The 7,500-nt window shown below is 33.7% G+C and overlaps 1 pseudogene; it reads right to left on the bottom strand.

Moving 5' to 3' along the window:
• Positions 1 to 2,629: 2,629 nt before the first annotated feature.
• LOC113084880 (striatin-like) overlaps positions 2,630 to 7,500 on the bottom strand; it is a 29,705-nt pseudogene continuing 24,834 nt past the window's right edge.

Here is a 7,500-nt window from a genome sequence, read left to right as displayed (position 1 = left end):
TTCTTATGTGTCTTTTATGAGGTTCTGTAATTTGATGTTTCTCTTTCCATTCCTGCAGCTTTAGTGTCGAGTCAGTGATTTAATATCACCAAAAAACTGAAATTAAGAATTGTCTTGCATTTACATGAGAATAAAAGTGTTCATGCAAAATTTAAATGTAATTCACCAACTCTAATGATGTCATTCTCTTATGAGGTTCAGCTGAATTATCTCGATCAGATGCAAAATTCACCTTTACATGGTGTTTATAAACATATATAAATGAGTGTGTGGAAACACCCGCCCTACAGTCATATAAATCTATTCACTTCTTTTTATAATCCCCAAAAACTTACAGTCTCAATTATCAAGCGTTTTGATTTTATGAGTGGTATGACGTCATATTGCTCAGGCCCCGCCCACCGCCGCTGATGGGCGGTCCCTGTATTAGCATATCTCCACCCTCAGCCAGTTGTGTTGTCCTCATAAGCAATGCAAGTGTTTTGTAGCTGGAGGGAAAAGTGAACATAACAGAGCCACTGAGGATGCAGTGAATTCGTTTGGTTTTTGATGTAACGGAAAAGAGGGGCGGGGCGAGCAGAGCTCATTATCATTTAAAGAGACATGCACTGAAACAGCAAAATGTTAACAGAACTGTCGTGACAAGGTAAAAGTGTGTTGATTTACGTGACCAAAGGAGTTTTAACCAAAGTATGTTGCAGAAAAAACATGGGCGTGTACTGGAATCATGAAAACCAACAACCACTAAATATTTTTTATCTTTAAACCTTCATTTTTTATTTAGTTTTTTTCCCTTCTAACTTTAACCTAACTGTTAGACAAACTGACTCACAAGAATAACCAGACATACAAATTAAGAACAACAGCACAAATAAATCAATGTAAAAATACAAATATATACGCTGCCTGTCAAAAGTTTGGGATCAGTAAGGTTTTAATTCAATAAAGAAATATATATATATATATATATATATATATATATATATATATATATATATATATATATATATTTAATTAGACATGCTCAAATACCGCATTTATTTAGTAATATATATATATATATATATATATATATATTCTCTTTGAAAATATAATTTCTTACATTTTACAATATAATTGAGTTTACTATCTTTAAAAAAAAAAAAAAAATCAATTTAACATTCTTGTGGAAGGTTTTTTTTTTTTTTTTTGAGTACAATTTTTTTCAAAAATTTGCTGGATCACAAATTAAAGTATATCATATTTCAGAAAAATTATGGGACACTGAAGCAAGTACAGATAAATTGCTCTATTAAAATTACTTAAATTATTTAAAATCTATTACACTCACAAATGTAGGCTATTAAACTGTATCAAAATCATAAATGTCCAAAGAAAAAAAAAAACTGATAATACAACAATAATTTGGTTAAACTTTACAATAGGTTCCATTAATGTATCAACTAACATGATCAAACAATGAACAATATATTACATCATTTATTAATCTTTGTTAATGTTAGTTCATAAAAATACAGTCGTTCATTGTTAATGTTAATTCACAGTGCATTAACTAATGTTAACATGCAATTCGATCATACAATAAAATTGTGAAATATTATTATTATATAAAACAGCTGCTTTTTATGTGAATCTGCGTTAAAGTGTAATTTATTTCTGTGATGTGCAGCTGTATTTTCAGCATCATTCCTCCAGTCTTCAGTGTCACATGATCTTCAGAAATCATTTGTAACATAAATGTTTGTAAATTTAGTCACTTTCGATCAATTTAATGCATCCTTGACGCATAAAAGTATTAATAAAAAAATCATAAATACTGACCCCAAACTTTTATATGGTGTTTTACAAAGGCTCATTCAAAAATGTTTTTTTTAAATAAGATATAAAAAGAAATAAATAATAATTACTATTCATATTATATCAAAATAATGCATTATATATATATATATATATATATATATATATATAGACGTAACTCTTAGAAGAGATGAGATATATAAAATATAAGAAATAAAACGTAATAAAATATATTATTACTACTACTACTAGTAGTATACATAAATTATTTCTGGCATTAATTGCTTTTAGTTAAAAGTTTAGTAGTTTCAAATGTGTCCTGCAGCACCATCTGGTGGCTGAACTGAACTACTGCAACAGCATCTGTCCCCTTCAACTGTGGACTCGTGATGGGCGAACCGAATCTTTTGAATCAATTGAACAAATTGCTCCTGCTGGTCAGAACTGTGTAAATGCAACAAAAAACTCAAGCCAGGCGTGCATAAAAACACCTTTTACGAACCAATTGCATGTTTTATCGCAATAATAGTATATTAAATGCAATTAACTAATTATTTAATACCATTAAATAAGAAGTGTCTCTATAATATGTGTTTTTATTCATTTGCAGGGCTTGTTTTGCTTGTGGAGTTTAACGGGCCAGTAAGAAACCATTAGTTAATACTATTCATTTAAATCATACACAGTACAAATCATAGTATAGATTAAAATCTCGCTTATTAAAAGCGGTTACAATACAATATTAAATGATATACGCAATATTTAAAGAAAAGCCGGCATTTTCAGTAACCTGTAAAAGGAAAAACCATCAAACACAAAAACCAAACACAAGTGAATTACAACATATTTTTTATTATTGTATTATATTGATAAATGTCCATCTGAAGGGGAAAAAAAAGAGAATACAACAAGAAATCAAGAATAAACTGTAATATCAATGATAAAATATGTACAAGAGGAGTATAGCATTTATTAACACAATCTTTCCAAACTCTCTCTATACAACCAAAGGGTTAAAAGTAGATCCCATCGTGATGTCACCGTCCACTCGTCCAATCACATCGCATCAACATTCCCTTTCGAATAATCTGTTGTTTCCGGTAAGCACGTCAATCGATCAGTAACCAAATAATCAAATCGCGTTAATTAATAGCACTTCAGTATCTTCAGTAGCCGAGTTCCCATCTCTGACCAGCAGGTGGCGCAAACTAATCTCTCCCACGCGACTAGTATCTCAAATGTTGGTTAATCTTCACTGTTAGCTTCACAAGTTAATATACACTGTATTCTGGTTCATAAATAGATTGTTGATCAATACTTTAAAACTATACAAACCGAGATTCTTTCTTATATATCTAAAATTAATACGCACCAAAATGAACGAAATGAGAAAATATATTTACTAGTACGAAAACACGCTCGCTGTTCCCTATCAACGTCCCAAATCAGCCGTCTGTGTACGAGCTTAACATCAAACGCGCCTTGGATTTAAAACACTGCAGGAAATCAAAAAGAGCAGCTCAGACATTCATCGCGGTGTTTTATGCAGAAAGTCATGAATTTGTATGGAAGGACGTTTTCGCAACGGAATATATATATACAATTCTAACTTTCAAACTCACAATTAAAATATAAATCTCAGATATCTGAGAAAAAAGTCTTATTTGTGAGGTATAAACTTGTGAGATGTAAATTCACAATTCAGATTTTTTTTCGCAGAATTGCGAGTTTTGTTGCAATTATGAGTTTAATATATATTCGTAATATAGAAAATGAAGAATTGCAGGATATAATTTTGCAATTTTCCACACAATTCTAAATTACATCATGCAATTCTGTATTTTTTTCTTAGAATTTCGAATTTACATTTTACAATTCACAGAAAAAAAAACTCAAATGGTAATTTCCAATTTTTTATCTCGCAATTCGAATATAAACAAATGATACAAACTCAGAATTTTTAGAAAATTCACAAAAGTTTTTTGTATTTTTTTGGCCACAGAATAATAATAATAAAAAAATGTAAGAGGTAATTGCGACTTATGGCAATTTAATCGCAATTCCGTTTTTAACTTTCGCAACAGAAGATTTTTTTTTCGCGTTTTATCTCACGATTTTGCATCTCACAACCTGAATGCCCAAATTGTTTGATATAAACTAAAAATTCAGATAAAAAAAAAAATCGCAATAACGTAAAAAAAAAAAAATGTGGCAGAAAAAAATCTCGCGATTACTTCATTTCTTCGTGTTTGTCTAAACTAGTCCTTTATCATCATTTGGTAGACAAGCGAACACTTTTCACAGCCCTGAATCAAACACACAAACACTTCGCTCGACTTGTAGTGCTCATGTCATCAGTTAAAAGCAAACAATTCCCAATAAAAGCAGACACACACACACGCACACAGTTCAAGTAATAACAGACAAATTCAAATAAACAAGAAGAGTTTTAAATAAAAATCCTCGACCTGCAGGAACCTCGGGTTTCGGTCTGTTTGCAACCATAAAATGATAAAAAACACTAGTATCCGCTTCAAAAGATCACATATAAAATAGATTTCAAATCATTTTCACCTAAAAGAGACGGGATGAGTGAGCGATGTGATGTTAGAGGAACCAGATGAAGGTATTTAACTACAACCGCTCGTCCCTTCTTTAAGCTAAATCCTAATGCATTTGGCATTTCAGGCAAAACAAGGCCTTAAAAATAAATAAACATACAGATCTCAGACAAATATAGACTTCTGAATCGTTGTACTGTTATGAGTACAGCTTGTCAAAAACTGCAACACTATTATAAGACTTTTGCGCATTATCACTTTGACGAAGTTCAACGAATATTCAGAAACGGCTCTAAATCTAGTCTAATGATTGAGATTTTGTCTCAACATCACTGCGTTGAGATGACTTTGAACACAAACATGTAGAAATTTAGTACTTTGTCTGAGCTGCAAGAGTTATTTTTATGTTATATTATGTACAATTCGATTTAGACATGAGAAGCATTCAATTTGAGTCTTTTAATTCAATGCATTTCGTCCGTTTTGGTTTAGGATTTAACCGAGCTTAACTTTCCATCTGAATAATATGATGCATTTAATGAGTTTGAAACATCGACGAGGTTTGTTTTCCCTCGAAGAGAATCCACGTTTTGAAACAAAAGGCACGTCGATTTAAAAAGAGCGAACGCTAGACGGGAAAACCAGAGATGGAGGAGGAGAAGAGAAACTCAAGGAAAAACTATAGAAGTGTGGGAAGCACCCAACTTCCTGTGAGGCTGAACGGAGATGTTCCTCCGTGTGTGTTGACTTCCCCTCGAGCACCCAGGCCTGCCCGGTTCATCAGAGCAGAGGTCACGGTCTCGGCCTTTCTGTCCGTGTTCAGGCCTCACCGCGCAGGAGTTTGTGGAGGCAGTTTCGGTCGGAGGTCGAAGGTCATACGAAGACTTTGGCGAGGGCGTCGGCTCCCGCGCTGCCGATGTAGCACTTGGTGGGATGGAACGCCACGTCGTTGATGGACTCGTCGAACTTCTTCCTGTGAGCCGTGAACTCCTGGATGCACGTCTTGCTCTCCATGTTCCAGAGACGCACCGAGCAGTCGTGACCTGAGACACAATCAACATCCGCTCATCGAACAGACATTACAAAACAGTAAAACATTTCAGAAATATATACAATAACGCTTTTTTAAATGATTATTGAAATATAAACCACCAGTAGATGGCGTGGAGTCACTGTGTTAATGAGTGATTCATTCAATTGATTTGTTCAAACGGCTGATTCATTCAGAAATGAAGCAAGTGACCGTCTTGATGAATGAGTCACTGATTCATTCACTCACTCAGTTCGCTCAAATAACAGATTTATACGGTATATGAATGTGTCTCTGAATCACTGACTCACTCGATTTGTTCAAATATGTAGATCAATTGAAAAATGAAGTGATTGTTTTTATGAATGAGTCACTGAATCATTGACTCATTCGATTCATTAAAACAGCTGATTCATGAGCCAGTCACTGTCTTTACGAATGAGTCACTGAATCACTGAATCAGCCAATTTGTTCAAAAACATGGACTCATTCAGAAATGAAGCAAGTGACCGTCTTGATAAATGAGTCACTGATTCATTCACTCACTCAGTTCGCTCAAATAACAGATTTATACGGTATATGAATGTGTCTCTGAATCACTGACTCACTTGATTTGTTCAAATATGTAGATCAATTGAAAAATGAAGTGAGTGTTTTTATGAATCAGTTTTCACTGAATCATTGACTCAGCCAATTTGTTTAAAAATGTGGATTCATTCTGAAACAAAGCAAGTCGCTGCATTAATGAGTCACTGAATCACAGACTCACTCGATTTGTTCAAATATGTAGATTAATTAAAAAATGAAGCAAGTGACCGTCTTGATGAATGAGTCAATGATTCATTCACTCACTCAATTCGTTCAAATAGCAGATTTATGTTTCATGAATGTGTCACTGAATCACTGACTCTGAATCACTGCATTTATGAGTCATTGAATCACAGACTCACTCCATCTGTTCAAATATATGGATTCATTCAAAAATGAAGCAAGTGACTGTTTTTATGAATGAGTCACTGAATCATTGGCTCACTCGATTCATTAAAACAGCTGATTCATGAGCCAGTCACTGTCTTTGTCTTTTCGAAGGAGTCATTGAATCACTGACTCAGACAATTTGTTTAAAAATTTGGATTCATTCAGAAACAAAGCAAGTCGCTGCATTGACGAGTCACTGAATCAGACTCACTCGATTTGTTCAAATATGTAGATTAATTAAAAAATGAAGCAAGTGACTGTTTTTATGAATGAGTCACTGAATCATTGGCTCACTCGATTCATTAAAACAGCTGATTCATGAGCCAGTCACTGTCTTTGTCTTTTCGAAGGAGTCATTGAATCACTGACTCAGACAATTTGTTTAAAAATTTGGATTCATTCAGAAACAAAGCAAGTCGCTGCATTGACGAGTCACTGAATCAGACTCACTCGATTTGTTCAAATATGTAGATTAATTAAAAAATTCAGCAAGTGACTGTTTTTATGAATGAGTCACTGAATCATTGGCTCACTCGATTCATTCAAACAGCTGATTCATGAGCCAGTGACTGTCTTTACGAATGAGTCATTGAATCACTGACTCATCCAATTTGTTCAAAAACGGGGATTCATTCAAAAAACAAAGCAAGTGACTGTTTTTATGAATGAGTCACTGAATCATTACATTTACAGTTATGTATTTCGCAGATGCTTTTTTAGACTTACAGTGCATTCAGGCAATACATTTCTTTACCAGTATGTGTGTTCCCTGGGAACTGAACCCATGACACACGAACATTGACTCGATTCGTTCAAAAAATGTAGGGTGGCTATATTAAATGCATTAATAATGTCAACATATTTTTTCCACCAAATAATGCATTAAATTAACATGGCCCTACTTATTATTATTATAAGAAAAACCTGAAAATGCAAGAAAATTATCAGGTTTTCTTTGACCTATTTATGAGCCATTTATGACCTGATAAAAGAACACCATTAGTGTTCAGCATCTCTGTGTAGAGTAAAGCTAATGTTGTGGAGTACTTACTACCAGACATCAGATAGAGACCGTTGGGATCCACCGCTAGACTGGTGACCGCATCCAGATGAGCCACCATCGAGTGAATCAAC

The sequence above is a fragment of the Carassius auratus genome, unplaced genomic scaffold (genome assembly GCF_003368295.1).
Source record: "Carassius auratus strain Wakin unplaced genomic scaffold, ASM336829v1 scaf_tig00040859, whole genome shotgun sequence".
NCBI lineage: Eukaryota > Metazoa > Chordata > Actinopteri > Cypriniformes > Cyprinidae > Carassius > Carassius auratus.
Note: the sequence above shows the minus strand (reverse complement) of the source record. Positions and strands in the feature narration are given on the sequence as shown.